We start from the raw sequence: 20,706 nt of genomic DNA, 5'->3' as shown, positions 1-20,706 counted from the left end.
ATTGGGTGTGTACCTTATGTTGCTTCTGGTGCTTGAAGATACCTATGGCATTTGCCTCCCACTTGCAGAGACCATGCAGTTCGGTACCCTCCTGCAAAGTGTTGTGTACTGTCTGCCACTAGTGTTGTAAAGTTGGGCATGACCATAACATGTGTATAAAATCCAGGTCGATGTGTGTGATATCTGGGTCAACCGATCTGCATGTTTGGGTAATACCGGCTCAGTTGGGCGGTTGAATGTACGCTTGGAATACTGTAAAGAATTGGATATTTTTAGTAGTACTGTCCCAATGTCATCCTCCCATTTATGTCAGTGTGTAGTGAGTGAGATGCCCACGAGCTCACAAATGGCTTTATATAGCCATGTTATTTGATGACGGCCAACACCCATGGTGAGTACGGTGTGTATTATTGGGTGGGTAGGGGTGTTCTGTTTCCGATGTGCCCTAGAGAGTACGAAAGGTGATGTGGAGTTGGTGGTGAGTAAGGAATTGTCCTGGCCTGAGGACGTAGACTGTGGAAGGTGAGGGACTGGCCTTCTGAAAACAGGTCATCCACTGTGGTCAGTGATCGGTCATTCCAGGGATGTAAATCTCTAGTTGTATAGTAACCCGAGAAGTGAGGGTGGCCAATCTGGGGCATTGCTGGTTATATGCTTGACTTCTACTCACAAGACAGTGGCCCTCATTCTGACCTTGGCGGGCGGCGGAGGCCGCCCGCCAAAGTCCCGCCGTCAGGTTACCGTTCCGTGGTCGAAAGACCGCGGCGGTAATTCTGACTTTCCCGCTGGGCTGGCGGGCGGTCGCCTTCAGACCGCCAGCCAGCCCAGCGGGAAAGAGGCTTCCACGATGAAGCCGGCTCGGAATCGAGCCGGCGGAGTGGAAGCTGTGCGACGGGTGCAGTTGCACCCGTCGCGTATTTCACTGTCTGCGCAGCAGACAGTGAAATACATGTAGGGGCCCTCTTACGGGGGCCCCTGCAATGCCCATGCCAGTGGCATGGGCACTGCAGGGGCCCCCAGGGGCCCCGCGACCCCCCCCTACCGCCATCCGGATCTCGGCGGTCAGACCGCCGGGATCTGGATGGCGGTAGGGGGGGTCGGAATCCCCGCGGCGGTGCAGCAAGCTGCGCCGCCGCGGAGGATTCAATGGGGCCGCGGTACACTGGCGGGACCCCGCCAGTGGTGCCGGTCCGACCGCGGCTTTACCGCCGCGGTCGGAATCCCCATTGGAGCACCGCCGGCCTGTCGGCGGTGCTCCCGCGGTCGTCCGCCCTGGCGGTCAAAGACCGCCAGGGTCAGAATGACCACCAGTGTGTTGAAAGCATGCAAGAACATGCTAATATCATCTATAGGGGCCAGGACAAGGATGGAACAGCCCTAGGGAGGAGAAAACCTCAAATTGTAGCTACTGATATGAACCCTCATTCATAACTGGTCTCTCCCATATACTGTTGTGCCATCCAGCGCAAGAGTCATTATAATTGTGCAGCTAGGAAATATGCTTAAAAGGAGGAGCCTCTGAGCCCTCCTTTACCAATCGGAAGATGAAGTTCTTTTATAGCTACCAGCGACGCCCACTGGTCCAGATGAGAATGCATAAAAGAGAATCTAGTTCATTAAAGAACACCTTCAGAGGTATCACAGGCAAGTTTGCAAAATAATATAATAGGCTGGGCAAGAGGATCATTTTAGCTAGTGCAATGTTTCCAATTGTGGTAAGGGCTAGAGGTTGCCAGTAGAGTACTTGTGATCTGATTCCATACAAGGCCCTGCAGAAGTTCCCCTCATAGAGGTTGGGTGGGGAGTAATAGAGGTGGACCCCTAGGAAGCAGATCGCTTGTGACACCAGTGAAGATGTGCACTGCCAAGGTGCATGACTTGTGGTGGGTGGTCAGGGCAGAGAGGATATATTGCTGAATTCATCCAGTTAACCTGAAGTCCTGTTGCTGCAGGCAAAGGGGTGAGGGTATCATGGAGAGGGGAGAGATCAGTCGTGATGTCCTGGAGGTATGGTAGGAAGTGATCCATATATAAAGCTACAGCATGCGTTCTGTCCTCTAGGTGTATGCCCCCCTCTTGGCCTTCCCTGCTTAATCGTTTGGCAAGCGGTTCCATTTCCATTGCAAATAGGAGAAGGGAGAGGGGGCATCCCTGCCAGATGCTGCGTCCTATCTGAAAGGGGGCAGAGATAAGACAAACCAGATTAATCCAGGAAGATGGGTTAGCATGAAGCAGTTTGGTATAGGCAAGTAGTTGCTGCAGGTTAATACCTGGAAGAGAAAGTCCCAAGACAGCATGTCAAATGCCTTTTCCAGATCCAGTATGAGGCAGGGGGCCTATGGAAATTGGCCCTGGACATGATCTTGGATGTGGAAAAGATGCTGTATATTTTGGGAAGTGCTTCGGCATGGAACAAGTCCATTCTTGTCTATATGTATTAGTCCTAGGAGAATCCAGGCATACATGGCGGCGAGGATTTTTCCCAGGATCTTATAGCCGGCTCCGAGAATGGCAATGGGATGTATGACCCTAGGTTGATAGGGTCTCTGCCAGGTTTGAGAATTATGACCAGAAGGGATTGTCGAAGGGATTTTCAGGAGATCACTGAGTTGGAGGGCTGTCTCAAACATCTCAGGGAACGAGGAGTGTGGAGAAAGTTGTGTAGTACTCAAGTGGGAAACCTATTGAGTCCCAGGTTTTATTGTGTGCTAAGTCTTTGATGGCCTGTGCGATCTTGGATGTTGTAATTGCCATGTCAAGGACATGCTTGGTGGAATAGGCAACACATGGAAAGGGGATATCCTCTAAGAATGAGAATGTCGTGCTCGGGACAGTGGGTGTCATCGCTTGGTAAATAGAGGAGTAGTATGTGTGAAATGCTTTTAAAATCTCACTCTGTGTGCGTATCAGAGTTCCCGGATCGATGATTATCTTCATGATGGAGCTGACGGGTTTCATGCCTGATCAGCCAGGTGAGGAGATGACCTGACTTGTCACCATTTCTATGTACTTTGGGTGCATGATCCACAAAGTTAAAGTCCTGCAGTCCTTCTAGTACTGCTTTGTATTCCATTTTTGCTGTTGTGTAAGCCAGAGGGGACGCAGGTTCTGGTCCGCCTGTTTCCTTAGGTTGGCAGGGCAGCTTTCAATATTTCCTTGACTAGCATCCTTTAGATGCCCACAATATTCTGCATGCATAAACCTCTCGTCACAATCTTGAAGGCATCACATTCAAGTGGTCTGGTGAAGGCAGTGTCATGGTTTTTGGAGAAGTACCATAAAATTTGAGTTGTTGTGTCTCAAAGAAGACAGGGTCTTCCACGAAATCCCACAGGAGTTGCCATGCATGAGTGGGTGGGCGTGAGGGTTGTCAGTGCAGGTATATGATATGGATGGTGTGATCAGAAACTATGGGGGTCATTATGACCCCGGTGGTCGGTGATAATGTGGCGGTAGTACTGCTGACAGGCCAGCGGTACATACCGCCACATTATGGCATTGGCTGAAGCCAACCCGCCAATGTACCACTCCGACCGCCATGTCGGTAGCAGCCGCCGGGCTGGAGAAGAATTGTACCGCCTCAGGCATTTTGATCCTGCCTACCGCCATAGTTTCCGTGGCATTCGTAATGCCACAAAAAACATGGCAGTAGGCCCTATCAGTGACAGGGAATTCCTTCCCTGACACTGATAGGAGGCTCCCTCTCCCCCAAAGACCCCCAAGATGCCCTCCATCCACTCTTCCCCATTCCAATCCCCCACCCCCCATCCACACACATGCAGACACGCACCACGCATTCACACACTCACTCACACAGGCATACACGCATTCATACACACATGCATCCATTCTTTCATGCACACATCCATACCACATTCACACTGACATGCAGACACGCATTCACATATCCATTCATACACGCATTATCACACATGCATACAAGCACGCACACAACACTACACACTCATTTGCATTCACGCACACACTCACACATTCATGCACACATACCCCCCCCACACACACAACCTCCCCAACCCCCTCCCCTCTCAGAAACCCAACTTACCTGGATCCAGTGGGTCTTCCGGCAGGGGACGGGACAGGGCGCTGCTACCGCCAGCAGCACCCACCAGCAGAACACCGCCAGGCCGTATTATTTTTCATGATACGTCTGGCAGCGGGTTACTGGTGTGCCGCTGGTGGTGGTAGCAGCACAGCCGTAAGGCCATCCGCCAGTATAGCCACAGCTGGATTTCCGCCTTTCTTGTGGTTGAAATCCGGCTGTGGTCATTAGTTAGCGGATGGCTGTTAGCCGCGGTGATGGTCTTTTGGCGGCTGTCGCTGTGGAGGTAGGCCGCCCACTACTGGGGCTAGGAAAGTGGAACAGAGGAATCAGTCTAGGCATACATACATGCGGTGTGGGGCCGAGTAAAAGGAATGGAGTTTGGTCCTAGGGTGTAGGCTTCTTCAAGCATCAGAGAGCGACCAGTGGTGCGCCCGACCTCTTCACTGGTCTGCTTGCATGTTAAGGGGAAAGCACAGCAGGGGAGGATGTGATCTGTCCAAATCTAGTTGTTATACACAGTGGTAGTCACCCTCAGTATTCAGGTGTCTTGTGTGCTAACAGAACAAAGAGAGTGTGTCCCAGAATGCTTCTTGATCAACATTGGGGTCATAGATGCTACCTATGAGTAGGGGTCTGCCGTCCAAGGGGCCCTCAAGGAGTGCATACCTGACATCTGTGTCAATGGTCATGTCTGTCACTTGAAATTGAGTACCCTGGTTAACCCAAACCAAGGCTCCCGTGCATATGCAGAATAAGTGGTAACATTGATGGTGCCCCCAGGGATTGTGCAAGTGTGCCTGATCCTCAGTGATCGTGTGTGATTCCTAAGTAAGAACTATGTGTGCCTGCTGTCGTTTAGCATAGGAGTACACTGCATACCTTTTCCTGGCCATGTGCATGCCACAGACATTGAGGGATAATAAGTGGATGTCAGATACAGAAGCTATGGGTTATGTTAAGGGTTGTGCCCTCAGTGCCTGTTGAGAAGGTATGCGGTGGATATTCTGTCCTGAAGACTACGCAACCTATGTCTTGCGAGAGCTGAGAGATCTGCCAGCTGCGGTCTGTCATGAGTGTAGGTTCAGAACCTCCCCATCTGTGCTGTAAGAATTTTGTGAAGTTTGTCTGCCACTGCCTGCCTTGAGAACGGAGGGGAGAGTCATGTGAACTTGTGTGAGAACTATGGGAACAACTATTGGGGCCTACTATAACCGTCAGTATGCCCAGGGCTGAGTATAATCAAGTGAACTCTAGAAGAAGAGGGGGGGTGTTCAAGTTTTGGGATGATGAATAAGACAAGCTCCCTCTATCACATCAGCACCTGCACAAGTACTCATTGTCTTTTGGTCTCTTCCCTGATATCTTTCCTTCTGCCTAGCATGGGCTGCACATTCCAAGCATTAAGTGCTTCATACTGTGCAGGTCTAGGTTGTGGTTTCATCTTATGCAATACTCTCTTCAATCATTTTCAATGATTCTCAAATTTAAAATGCCAACGCATGGAAACTTCAGAGCACCTTCTTTTGCTGTGATCTTAAGACACCTATTCAGTCAAATACATGTGTGAAGACCCACATTTTTAGCATTCTAATGTCCTGCGGTATCTTCGGGTGGTACCTATCCACCCTCCTGAACAGGGATTTTCACATTCATAAATCCCATATGGCCTTCAGATACTTAATTTTTCAACAACATTTTCAGCAATCGCACTTAGAAATCTGTTTAGAATTAGGAAACAACTCTTTACGCACACTTCTCATTCTACAATAACAGCCAAAAGCAGCGTGACACTCTATGTCGTAGGCATCCAATAACTGTGCAGCTCAACACCAACCAACCAATCCCAGCACAGTACACTGTGACGACAGTCTCACTCCTTGCAGCGGCTCACCCTCCTTTATAATTTTTCCCGAAGGCACTCCTCTCAATTTTAAACACATATGTCAAACATAACTCAAGTTCAACAAATAACCTTGCCTGCTCCACTAAAGAAATTAAAGTACTCGATCACACAAGAAATTCACTCTCTCACAAAAATAAATGTCCCTATCTCAATTGTGGCGTTGATGAAGTCTCACGACAAACACCACAAAACTGAGCAGACAATTACACCATGGTGTTTTCTACACCAATAACTTATTACTATCATGGCATCATAGGCTACGTTGAGCCCAATACCTTCAACATCTCTGCATCAAGCACTACACTCACACAACAACTTACTGCATCACAACACACAGGCGTTCATTATGACAGTAGTACCGCCAACAGGCGATAATGTGGCGGTAGTACTGCCAACAGGCTGGCGGTATTTACCTCCACATTATGACCGTGGCGGACCAGCAATGGAAATACCGCCGATACCACCAGACTGCCACCAGCCTGCAGCCAGTCTCAACCTGGCGGTCCCGGCAGTCCCGGCAGTCCCGGCAGTCCCGGCGGTTGTAATCCGCGAGGGCAGCGCTGCCCTCGGGATTACAAGTCCCCATCTGCCAGCCTGTCCATGGCGGTAAACACCGCCATGGAAAGGCTGGTGGTATGGGAGACTCGGGGGCCTGGGCCCCCATGCACAGCCCCATTGCGCATTTCACTGCCCAAAATAAGGGGGAGTGAAATGCACGACGGGTGCGGCTGCACCTGACGCACCTCAACATTGCCACCGGCTCGATTACGAACCGGCTTCAATGTTGTGGTGACTTTTCCACTGGGCCAGTGGGTGGAAAGGCTGTTTCCATCTGCTGACCCAGCGGAAATGTCATAATAGGGTGCCAACCATATCGCCAGCACTGGCGGTATTTTGGCGCCCGCAGCTTCGGCTGTCTTGGCCATCTTTTAAAAAGTCAGCCAAAGTCGTAACAAGGGCCACAGACTCCACAGAGCCCCTCAAACTAGACATAATCAACTGCAACATGTGACCCTATTAATACCCACTCGTCCGCTGTTACAACTTTCTATTGAACTGCTGGAACTCAATCAGTCCTTCAACTCGAACCAGGGGCTTTAAGGACTTTGACTGGGTTTGGACAAGTCGAGAATGGGACACTCTGGTTCCCTCCTCCACTAACTAACCTTCCTCTGTTATCATCTACAGGAGTGCAGATGTAAGGGGAAGGTAGGCTCTATCTGATGAACCTTATAGCTGACTGGGAAGCAAGAAAGTTACCAACAGATTTACAATTTTAAATTTCATGAAACCCATTTGGCCACACAATGAGGGGTAGGAACCAATATGGAAAGTTTAGTAGGTTTATTACAAATTAGTAAACAATCCAATATAGGCGCATATCAAAACCAAATTATAAAGGTAAAGAATCAGAACCGACAACCCGAAATGTCAGAATAAATTCAGTCTCAATAGCACTGGACACAGAAATCACAGTCACAGCTATACAGATTGTAGGAAACAGGAATTGACATTCCTTAAAGGAATTTGGATTACTCTTCCCAAACCTGAACGAATCTAAAGTCACCTAATTCAGGTTCTAAGCTAAAATAGGAAAGCACATAACACAAGCCTCAAAGGATTCGGGAATGAAGCAACGTAGGTGCTAGGATCATGAAGACTCCAATAGAAGTCTTCCAAAAAGAGTGATCAGTGTTAGTGTAAAGCAACGCACTCTAAGGGCAAAGGAATACAGAAAGGTCTGCACCTCTCCAAGCCCAAGCAATTTGCTGCAATTCTAACAATGTGAACACTATCTTAAAGTGGAAAGCTCCAGGAGCATCCATATCTCTAAAGTGGCATACAAAAACCCAATTGTTTCTCTTTCTCACAGGGTGCATTTGCAACATTCATTGATTTTCCCGTCACATGGAGCTTGACTGACCAAGTTGACCATGAGCACCTTTATTCCTGTATACAATTAATTGGAGTCTTCTTCTGCTCATTAAATTATCCTCTTCTTGCCAAGATTTCTCTTCTAAGGCCTCTCAATCTTTAATACATGATACTCCTTCCTCTAAGAAATCACAAATGCGCGCCTGCAAAAGAATGTGCAGAGCACAGAAAAATACATCTTGTGTTAAAATAAAGGGCTAGTTGAGCTAACTTAGTTAATCATTGTCAATGCACACTTCTAACACACAATTGCAGGTGCACACATAATGTCAGGATTAATGCAAAACGTGAATATATTAATTCATGATTACATGTGCAACGTGCTTTCAATAAATGTAATATATGTCAAAATACAAGTGTAAGTGTGAACCAGAACTACAAATAGTAAATAAAAGTTCAACATTAGAGCACATGCAATTATAAAAGTATAGTTTTCACAGTGAATACATTTCCAATAATAAGTATTGATGCTTCACTTTACAGTCATAATGTTACTGCATACAGAGTATATGATGTCAGCTACACATTTGTATTGCTGCAGTAATGTGTAGGGGTGGAGCCACAAATGTTCACTCCACCCTCCACGTGCATTGAAATGATACCTTATTTTTGTGCAGAAGTCGCAGGAAAAGGAAGAGGGCCCAGATCTTAAGACAACTAGCCAGTGTATCAGACATAGCAATTACCAAAAACAGGTTTTGTCTGTGTCTGGGTGAGTGAGTTGTGGTTAATGAAAGCAGCTACCATGGAAACATTGTAATTAATGTAGATTTTAAGCATGGTATTGCTCAGGGATTAGCCCCATTGGACCTGCGGCAGACTTCTTTAAAGGAGGGAGTGAAAATTAGCCAAAGTAATGGCTTGAGACCAGCCATCCAAGAAGAAGAGAACCATTGTAGGGTGATACCTTTTACTCAGATACAATCCAGACAGTCATTCAAGATGGTATGACAGCAAGGTGATATGGGATAAAGCAGGGGAGGCTCCTTCGTAATGGCGGAAGACAGTCGCCCCCCTGGCCAAGAGTCAGTAGATGAAAAATAAAACAATTGTTGACTATTGTTCTATTTTTCATCTGCTGGCTCAGCCAGCAGTGCAGGGAGGGGCAGGGCTGGGTCATGGGAGGTGGGAGAGGGGAGGAGGAGAGAGTGCACCTAAGTGCACATGTGTCTTTGGCCAGCCGTCATAGGCCGGGGAAACACACATGCACACTTAGGTTTCTCCAGCCTGGCTGTGTTGAATAGCTAGGCTGGAGAAATTGCACAGACCCCAGGACTGTGTCTGAGTGGCAGTCCAAGACACTCAGGCCAATCCTGGTGTTGCTTTCATGCTAAATTTAGCATGAAAGCAGCACCAGGATCGTTGGTCATGGAAGAGCCGCAATATGACATTTAGGCTTGATTGCAAGTAAGCTCATAAAAGTTTCAAGATCTGTAATATTGGAGGTTGGCTTGAACTTAGTGGAAAGCCAGTGTCTATATTTGATTCTGTGTTCTCGATTTGTCTTCCAGAGAGTGATTTGAATTTCACCTATTTGTAGTTTACGACTTATCCTAACTGAAAAGGAGTAGGTATATAGAAATTCATGTTCTTAGCATGTTGGGGCAGGTGTGGCAGCACTAAAGTAGGCTGAATAAATTAGTCTCACATGGAATGTAGCTACAGTGTAATAGGTCTCTCACCAAGAGGGGATTTTAACGTTTACTGATTATCACTCCCTTTCGCATGATAGTCACTATGTTGCTGATGAGGTTTGTGGAGACACAATTGTGTTTTTTTAGGCACACGTTTTTATTCATAAGTTTTAAATAGGATCTTTCATGGTGGAGGTTTCATTAGTTTTGAGTTTTTCTTTTGGTAATTTGCTTATTGTATTCATTAGGTACTTCTCTCTCCGATAGTCCTGATGAGGCCCGTAATTAAAGGGGGCTGAAATGCATCGACCTTTTGCATTTAAGGAGTGGTTGTGAGGAAATCCAAATACAACCTATAAGGATATCTTAGGTTACACATCTTTCTTCAAATATGTACAAAAAGAATAGCAGTGTGGAGTTGTGTACATGATGCAACCATCTCTCTTATCTGGATTAACATTGAAAGTATTGTGAATAACCACATTTCTTTGAAATGAGGAGATGATCGAAGGATTATATGTTTTATGAATGTTTTTTTTAATGTGTAATTATGTTTACAGTATGTTCCAAAATGGTGTATTGGCGATTTTTACATTTGATTAAAACATAATGAATTGTGGAAGTGTCATTAGATTGCAATTTCAATGAGTGATTTACAGTTTCATTCTTGATATTGTTGATTGTATTTTTCCCTACTATTATACCACTTGTTTTTTTTGCTGGGACCACCTATCCAGCACATGAGGAGGACTGAAGGGTCAACCCACCAGTGCAGATCTAGATAGATGGACCCAAAGATCTGCATCTTAGCTGAGACGTTTCCTAAGGCACCACTGAATGCCATATGTTGTGAGGTACCAACAGGAATCACAAGACCAAGAGGCCAAGCAGACATAGAAGTGTCTGAGTCAGGAACATCAGAATCCTCTTCTGAATGCACCCAATCCTCTAAGGAGTGGGAAAGGCCTTCTTGTGTGCCATGTTCAGGACTTGCACCAATTATTGCTAGTCTCTGCATGGAACTAAGATGTGATTTCTGGGTGCCAATGGTAAAGCCCAAGTCTTGGTGGAGGGTTTCACATGCACTGACACTATTTTTTGTAAACTGCTGGGGACGCCCCTTTCACAAGCCAGTCATCAAAGTATGGAAATATGTGGCCACCTGATCATTGTAGTGAAGTTACCACAACTTGCCAGTACTTTTGTAAAAATGCTAGCTGTCGTCATCAGTCCAAATTGTAGGACTGGGAACTGATAGTGTTCAGAGCCCCCGGTGAACCTTAGCTAATGTCTGTTGGCAGAAAGAATTGGGAGGTGAAAATAGGGTCCTGACAACAACCAATCCTATGGATTTAGGGCGGGCCAGCAAGACTTGACTCAGGATCAGAAGAAGAAGAAATAGGCAGACACCCAGGATAGGTCTCAGACCTAAGTCTTTCTTGGGGAACAACAAGTATGGGAAGTAGAATCATATGCCTCTTACTTCCAGAGGTACCACCCCAATGACCATTTTGATCAGCAGGGCTAGGACTTCCACCACAAAATTGAGGCTTGTACCGAGAACAGACACTAATGGAAAAAAGAGCGGTCTGGAGAAAGAGGCAGGAAGATTAGGGTGGATGATCCAGCAATCTGTCACAAATGATCATACTATTGGTGAAAACGTATTAGACAGTTCCCCTAATGAAAGATTTTGGGTAAGGGGTGATTCAAAGAGATTTGAAGACTGCACAGCCAGTAGAAGATGGTGAAGACTAGATTTGCCACTATTGTGGGTGATGGTGTCACCTAAATCCCCCTCTACCATGAACGGAGCTGTACATTTGTTGGGGTGTGTGGAGCAGTTACAAAAGCTGGTGGTGCCATAAATGTTCATTGCTGGGTCTTTCCAATCACCTGCTCACTATTAAAGGGCATAGCCATGAGGGTTGCTTAGACATCTCCTGAGAAGCCATTTAAATGTATTCAGGTATGGTGATGCAAAATTAGATGCAGACATTCAGGTCTGCAGTATCGAGGCCACACCTAATGATATGTTTGGCAGTCTCCAAACTTACTGTAAGAGGCGAAGAATTTTCACCTCATAGAATCCATTGTTTTTAACTCTGTCCAGGGAGGTGCCAGAAAGGCATTTGGGTTCATCTTCAAGGAAAAAGGTTGGACCATTACCCTTTGTGGTAAAGAAGGGAAGAAGAAAAACCTTTGGTCATATGAGGCAATTCTGTGCCATCTGACTGAATCATGTGGATTACTGGGCTCACAATAGGTTTCACTCAGGCTGACAACATAGTTCCTCACTTGCTGCATTGTCAGCTGACTTTAGTACCACATAGCGAAAAAAGAGACCTTACTCAGAAAGAGAGCAGGAACAGCACGGGCTATCCCCTTCTGGAGAGGTGTCCAGGATACTTGCAGTCTTTCCATCTGGGATATCTCAAGACCCTGGGAAGATGCTCTGCCTAGAATATGTTACCAAAATGACTTTGTACTTTTCCTCTGCTACAGCAATGATTTCAGATGAAGTAACAGGCTTTGAATGCTTCATCAAAGACAGCTTGAAGGATGGCATCAGCAGAGTCGATGGAGCAGAGTGAATGGCGAACATATCTTGGCAGGCATCAAGTTCATCTTAGGTGATGGAACTAATTCAGTCACTTGGTTGGAACCACCAGAGTCATCAAACCTGCAGGAGCGGGCCCACCTTTGGAGAGTGATCCAGAGGGTACCAGAGCTGTCTTGAATAAATCCTGCAAAGCCAGCCAGAAGGGTTCAACTTGTGTAGAGTCAGCACATGGAGCTGGGAATTCCAGCTTCAACTTTTTAATGCTGGAATTTTATCTCACGGAGAGGAACAGTCCAGCATGGTAGAATGGCACTGAGACTAGAGTAGGAAAAGGACTTCTACTTCCATTGGTACTTTTTGTGGGGGTTTTTTTCTGGGAAGATTATTTGGGAGATCATTCTTTGGCAGGAGACTGATCTTATGATGAAGAGCAATTCTTCTGCATATCTCTATAGGCCTGGACACACAATAACATGCCTTTACACTTTCTTCTGGTCTTTGATACGTCAGTTAACAGTATTCATGGTCTAAGCCCCAATACCTCACGCACATGTGATGTGGATCTGGCTGCAACATTTTCTTGCAATATCAGCAACAGGGTTTAAATCCTGAACTGTTCAGAGGAGACATTTGATTTAGTAGCTGTTGAAATGCTGAGGAGTTTGTCAGTGAGAACTGAGATAGACCCAGACCTGCAATGATGAGGTGCAGTGAACAGGAACTGATGCCAGCATAACTGTTGGCACCTTATATCTTCCTGTGAGGAAATGGGGTGTATTATATGTTGCGGTTGTGCACATTCACTCTGTAATACATTTATCAACCCTTTAGGTCCAGTAGGCTTCGTCTGTCAAACCCTCAGCTTAACCCTAGGTAGCTGTGGCACCAAGACGCAAGGGTTACACAGAGGAACTAGTGTAAAGCATTTTGAACATCACCAAACCAAATGAAGAAGAAAATGACACAACACTCAAGTAATCCAACACCTAGTTATAAAAATAGAATACATTTAAAAATAAATTTAGACCCTACAACGAAAAAGATCCACTGGATGGTCCCAGAGATTATGGACTTTACATGAAATAATAAATCAAATCATTTTCACTCAATCAGGAATAAGCCATGGCAAATTCAACAAATTTGGCACTTAGAAACTTTTTCAAGGAAAATTTGGGCAAGTGTCAATGTGGTCGGATAGAGTTACTTGGGATGACTAACTCCAACAGAGAGACAGTCAATGGTACCAGAAAGATCCTTTGAAGCAGCTACCTTTAGAGCAGAAATAGTCCTTAAGCAGTTCCAGGCACTTTATTGATGTTGCAATGGATTCCCATGGAGCGGTTGTGATGCAAGGGATGCAGGATGTAGAAGATGCTCCAAGGATATTGTAAATGTGATGCGGACAATGGGAGTCTTCCTACAGGCACTTCTTGGTCCATGAAGATGATGCAGGGGTCCTGGTTGCAGGAACAGCATCCCATAGGGTTGTCTCTGGTCTGGCCAAAGTCTAGTTGTCACTGGACCACCAGTATCCTGGTGTCATGGTCACAGGCAACTCGTTCCTGGGTTGATAGCTCATCTTCTGAGGGTCCAGGTAGCTCTTCAACAGCACTTCCAGGTTGAACAAACTTGGGTGCAACTCTGTGTGTCAGGTCTTCGTCCCTGGTAATGCACAGTGGTGATGGTAGCAGGTTAAAAACTTAAGGCTACAGCTTGCCCTAGCAAGCTTCATCAGCTGCTGTGTCCCTGTGCTCCGAAGAGGACAACAGGCGGCTGGCCCTTAGAGTCTCTTGGCTTTGCTGGGCTCTGGAGACAGCTTCTCCTTGAGCAGGACACGAAAGGCACAGTCCCTTTCTCTGCTTGCCACCATGTGCAGCAAGGCAGTTCTCAACATTGCAGTATCTCCTTTCTGGTCCCTGAGTGCAGCAGGGCAGTCTTTCTTCATTTTTTCTTTCAGGTCAATTGAGATCTGAGGTCTTGATGCCAGACGTGCCTCCTTTATGCTCTAAAAATATCCTCAGGGTAAGATGCGGTTGGTAGGCAATGGGCTACCAGGTTCCCTCTCACCTGGTGACCACTTCCTGTAAAGTGTGACATCTAGCTGTCCAGCATGCACCATTCTGCCCTCAAGATGGGGAGACCCCTCTCTCATTGATCAGACTTCCCTAGCCCATCTCTGGAGTGTGGCTGCCAAGGGCTGGACACTTGTGTGGAGACCAGCTTGGCAACTGGTTTCCCCTCTCTCCTCTCTGTGCCAGCCTGTCTGCCTAAACAATGGGGCAGCTCTCCTCCCTGGTTTTACACATCTGCCCTTCAGAGGCGGCTTCTCGTTTGAAGCCTGCCTTTTGGGGCTAACGTTCAAGTGCCTTCCTACAGGAGGGAGGTAACACATCCCTGGCCTGCAATGTCTTATTGATCCAGTTCCTGACAGTAGCAGTAGCACGTCTCTCCAGGACGGCAGAAATCTTTCTCATTGAACAGGCTCCATGTGTTCCCATGAAGGCATATGGAGTTTTAAAGGCCACAAAATTAGATCTGCAACAAGTTACATTACATTTGACATGAAATACAAGTTGGAATTAATGTAACAAGTTGTTTGTTACCTCAAAGTGCCCACGTTGGTCGCACCATTCAGGAGCTAGCACAGCTGTGTGGTCAGCATGTAATCCTGTACTCGCCAAATGAGCGACCAAGTCTTTCCACAATAAAAATTGTAGTTTTGTGTGTTTACTCTCAGAACATGTAAAAAAACATGTCCTGCTCATCCCATGTCATATGCTGCACCCTGTGTTAGCGCTCAGTTGGCCTGCCAGAGGGGTGACTTACACAGATGTGCAGTGAAAGTAGTGGCTTGGCCATTGCTTTTAAAGGCGAAGTTGGGCTAGCAGTGCACAACTACTTTAGCAGTCTGCAGTGGCAGACTGGGAGGGATTTGTTTTATATGGGGCATCTCCAGGGTGGCACCACCAGTGCTACAAGCCCTGGGATATGCCTCTAACTTTCAGGCTGTGGGTAGCATGCTACCATATACTCGGGACTTATATATAAGTCAACCATTTCCAACTGAGGACAGCCAATTCGACATACACTTTAGGGTCATGGCACTGGCACTGAGATCTGATTAGCAGGCCTCAGTGCACTGAGTCGAAACACAACCAGCATCAGTTAAAATACGTGGAGGCAACCATACAAACAGAGGCATTTCCTTTGCACTCCCGATGTAGTCACATTCTCGGAGGGTTGAAGTCACAGCTGAGGTTGCATTGTGCCACCTGGCATGCTAGGCAGCAGCTATGGCTAAAAGGTTTCCACCTCCTGACTGGCACCTGGAAGATATTCAGCCGTAAGGTGAGGAGTCTGCTGGAAGATGTATCCAGCAAAAAAAATCAAGTGCATCGCTATATTGCAGAGGCTTCAAACTCTTGTGTATCGTCACTCTTTTGAGAGGCAGTTTTGTAACTATAGAGTGGGTTCAAGAGGGAGGTACTGTGCTAGAGAAGTGATGGCCAAGTCTGCATGGTTTGGCGAAGGGGCATGAAACTGAGACCTTTACCTGAAATGGGACTTGAGATGAATAGGATATATTGTACATAGTTTGGCACCAGCAATGCTGGATAGGTGTACACTGTACAAGGGAGACCCGAGAGGTAATGGACTGTAGAAGAATATCTGCACTGGAGGGGGACGTGTGGACAGAGATATTATACTAGAGTCATCAGTAAGTATTTGGGTTTTAAGCCCGTTTAATATTACACTAGGTACTGAGATGAAAGTAGAGACATTGTGCAAAGTAAGTGGTTGGCAATAGACCTTGTCAGAGTTATGAAGTACTGAAATAAATGATACAGGTGGAGACACACAGGCACTGCTGCAGCACCCCCAGAATAACTATGCTAGAGTTCAAAAAGTGAAGGGGCAATGAAGATGCCTTTAAATTTTGTTTTTATCTTAACACATTTGCGGTGCATTTAAAGAATGGGGTTAAATGCAGGCTATATGCTGGCATATTGCTGCCTTATTCTTTTAACATGGTGATTGGTATCTACTTTTTTTCAACTGCAAAGTTAGAACATTTTGTGAAGTGAACTGTCTGACGATATTGCTGGGGTAAAGGGAGCGGTAAACTAAAGGTTGTGGTATGTTGGTTTCTTTCTAACAAACAACACAATTTAAATAGCTGTTAATAAACTGTACAAATATTTTTTAAATAATCAGAAATTATAAAGCATAAATCAAGCACTTTTTTATAATGCTGAAGGGTGGTTGATACAAGGAGTTTCATTGGCTCAAAACAATTCAAGGCATTTTAGTGGGTGATGTGCAAATGATAAATGTTTGCTGAAACCCGATTTTAACAAATTGTCTTTGGTGGCCTTTGGTTTTATCAGCAAAACTGCATGTCAATGCGAATTGTGTGGCTATTTCAATCGAAAATGTGCTGTCTGTAAATGACAGTGCACTACCATACCCTGCTTTAGTGATATATTTGCAACTGTATGCTCCAAATGAACCACCAGCTACATACTACACCCAGGGTTAGCTTTAGGGCAGTGCAGCCAGTGCAGCCTCACCTGGTGCTGACATCTTGGGCGCTGAGTTTAGTGTTTAGAAATATCTTGTGGGTTTAAAAACACCTGCTGCAGATTCCTTGTGTGTCCCACAGTTTCAGGCAAAAATAGCAATGTCAAGATTAATGTTTCTGTTTAAGAGAGAACAGAGTTTTGCCAAGTTTACAGTTTTGAATCAAAGAAGCGCAGAGGGTAAATATGCCTGCTGCAAACATACTGCCATGCAGATCACACTACTATATTTTATGTGCATAGCTCACTGGGTTACTGCTGTTGTCACAAAGATCCTTTTACTACTTACAGTTCATAAGTCACAGTGACCTACGAACTGTCATCAAAGAGCTGTATGCAAACTGCATGACTGTACGACGAAACAACGACTGCAAAAACAACTACTGCCTTAACAACGAGGTCGGAACACCGACCTCGTTGCTACTACTAATGATTTTACCACGAATGCCTTAACAACGATATTTCGTTGTAAAGGCATTCCTGATAAAATCATTAGCAATAGGCACCATTCACCCTACATCCCTCACCCCACCCCCCCAACCCCACCCCAAAACCTAAAACCCCCTGACCCCCCACCCACTCCCCAAAACCAAAAACGCCCCACCCCCCCAAACCCACCCCAAAACCTAAAACCCCCTGACCCCCCACCCACTCCCCAAAACCAAAAACGCCCCACCCCCCGAACCCCACCCTAAAACCTAAAACCCCCTGACCCCCCACCCACTCCCCAAAACCAAAAACGTCCCACCCCCCCAACCCCACCCCAAAACCTTAAACCCCCTGACCCCCCACCCACTCCCCAAAACCAAAAACGCCCCACCCCCCCAACCCCACCCCAAAACCTAAAACCCCCTAACCCCCCACCCCCTCCCCAAAACCAAAAACGCCCCACCCCACCCCAAAACCTAAACCCACACTTACCTTCGCCAAGTCCCTTCTTTGTACCTTAACCACGCATGTTCGCTGTTCAGAACATACGTAGTTAAGGCACAAAAAAACGAAGTCGTGGTTAAAAAAAGCGTTGTTGCGCTTTCGTTAACCACGACCTTCGGGGAAAAAAAGTCGTAAAAAAGGTTGTTTCCCAAACTGCATGGTATAGGTTACAACATTATCTTTTCACTCGTCTTTCATTATCCTAATGGTGCTTAAAATAGTTTTTTTGGGTAGAAATACATTCTTATTAGTAAAGACAACCCTAACAACTGTGATACATTTTAAATCCGGACTTTGCGCTTCTCCTGGCCAAACAATCATAAAATATACTGCCCACTAGTATGAACAGACGTGATTCCTACCCCTTGTAAACATTTCTAATACAATGATTCACACAATCAGGATTCTTTGTCTCTGTAGAATACGTATGTAAAGCAAAGTGCTCTGACACCCTACACTGGGATGAGTAGGGCAATAAGGCAAATGAAATGCATGTGAGAAAGGAGCTATAGGAAGATGAGGAGCACTTTTGCAGGGTGACAGCGGGGAAATCCGAGGAGAAGGAGTCATGGGGGCACCAAAAAAGACTGTTGCACAGGACACCACCAGTGCTAAAACCTCCCCCGACTACACCTTTACCAGTGGCGTAATAAAGGCCGCCACAGGCCCCGCGCACAGCACCTGGCCTGAGTGAGCCCAGAGGAGGGGGCCTCCTCCAGTTATGCCACTGACCCTCACTACTCATGCTGAATGGGCTTAGATCATTTGTCATACTTATTCTTCGTCTGACGCTTTAATTTATCATAATCTATTTGACCTCAGTGATGTAACATTGATTGCACCCCCCCACCCCCAATCTGAAAATTGTTCCAGCATCACACTGTGGAGACACTACTTACTTTACCATGAGAAAACAGACGGGCGGTTCTGCCTACAAAGCATGCTAAATGTTGTTGCTTGAAAAAACAGGACTAGGAAACAGCAACACTAAAGACGGGTAATTTTGGATTAACGGGTCTCGATTTGTGAGCGAGGTCTGAGAAATAGAAATGTTGCAACTGATAGATGCATTTGGGAAAGGAATCTACTTATGGAGGAGTTGACTTCAAAAGATCGTGCGCAGATCTGCCATTTTGGGATTAGGAACAAAAATATGCAGCAGAGTGTGCTCCTTATACCTAGCATGCCACCTTCCTTCTAAGCACTATACCTAAAATGTTTTATAATGTGCTATAATGTGTGTAGGTGCTGTGCTTCATAATCAAGATTGAGTTTCGTATTCTCATCTGAGGTCAGGAACCTGGGCGCTTCAGAGTATCAAAATGGGATGACATGGGTGAGGGGGGCTTATGTGTGTTTGTGTACGCTTTTCAAAACCCCGAATTTGCATAACAGATTAATCATTAAGTTGTATTTAAATATAGTGCCTTCACCTTGTCCTCTTTAAAACCTCGGGGAATCCATATGAGAAAAATCTTTTGCATAAAACAGATACTATATTTTGTTTGACTGGCACCTACCCCCACAAATTAATCGGACAGCTACATTTTTAGCCTCCAGTTTCAAAATGTATTCACACTGACAGAATGTTTTATCGTTTTCAGTTTTATGGTTTGCATGTATATATATATATATATATATATATATATATATATATATATATATATATATATATTAATATTAAATTATTTAATTTTCTAAGCAGTAGCAGACCCCCCGAGAAGGTGTCGCAGACTTCCTAGAGGTCTCAAGACCACAAGCTAAGAATGGCTGTTCTGCCACATATCTCTTTGGTGGGCCTCCGCCATTCTTTTTTCATAGTAGTAAATCTACAATATTTCAGCACTCCAATCTTATACAATATATTATATTTCCAGCGCCTGCAGTGAACAGTCTTTCCACATTAATTGCACACAGTAACCCTTGATGTAAGCATTCTTACGTTATTCCAAACTTATGCACAGCAGTGAGCTTAACTTCTCCGAGGTCGGGTCCGAGTGTCCATTTCTGAGGGTCAATTTTTCAAGTATTTCAGCACTCTTCTAAACATGAAGCAATTATATGTATTTGAAATGACCTCTTTCTGCTTGTCTCTGGAAAAGCCAGAAACTAATAGATTCTTATTTTTACAGAATGAAATTTGAAGAGATATGACATATAATTCGAACAGTGGTTCAGATGTGGTAAGCATTTTGATGATTACAAATGCTACTATTCGGAGTTTGGGAACATTAAAATGCTTTTTCCTATGTATCAATGCCATTTCAGGAGTCCAGAATGTTTTTTCTGCCTTCTAAAATGGGATTCGGTATTGATACTGATTTGGTATCTTGAAGGGGTGTGTTGTGGGTAACCTTTCCAAATACTGAATCAGTATTTTATATATCAGCTTTTTGCAACTGAAATCCAGTTGCAAAACATTGAAAATTATTAGGACATCAAAGAAGGTAGTAACCAGGGGGCCTATGCCAGTAATCAAACAAACATTTTCAAAATTCAGTCCTGCTTCCTTTAAGTAAAATGGGCTGCATTGGAAATGAAAGGTTTTCTTTATTGAAAATAGCTCACAGACATGATGGCGTGCAGCCTTGCACCATCCCTGTGATTGTGGCCAGTCAGACTGAGTTGTAATTTGCCACCTAATGAATACTAGGTATGTCACAAACTGCAAATTAATTAGGTAGGTTGGATTGCCACCAAATCCAATTCAGATTTTTTACGAAGCAACCTAACAGTACATATGTTGGTTCTCAAAAATATTTACTGATTGAAAAAATGTCAATTGCAATTTGTGATCGTTATTTTGGTAAGCCTTCTATGATACCTTGAAAAAGGAAACTATACAAATCTTTGATCTTCAGTGTTTCTTGTCCAACATATAATTCATAAAGTCTCTCAGAGTTTGTGGGGTATTTTAAGTTCAGTGTGTCTGGTTAAGTCAAATGGTTTTGTGTATCTACATGTGCACTGTTAGAATTTGCATCATTGGCATGGTCTTCCCTAACTTTTTGCCTCTACTTCTCAGTTTGTTTCTGTGTGCTGGACACTGTTTTTGCTGTTTTGTTTGCTCTGGACACTTTACCACTGCTGACCAG

The sequence above is a fragment of the Pleurodeles waltl genome, chromosome 9 (assembly GCF_031143425.1).
Source record: "Pleurodeles waltl isolate 20211129_DDA chromosome 9, aPleWal1.hap1.20221129, whole genome shotgun sequence".
Classification (NCBI taxonomy): Eukaryota; Metazoa; Chordata; class Amphibia; order Caudata; family Salamandridae; genus Pleurodeles; species Pleurodeles waltl.
The sequence above is the reverse complement of the archived record's forward strand: the minus strand, read 5'-3'. Positions refer to the sequence as shown.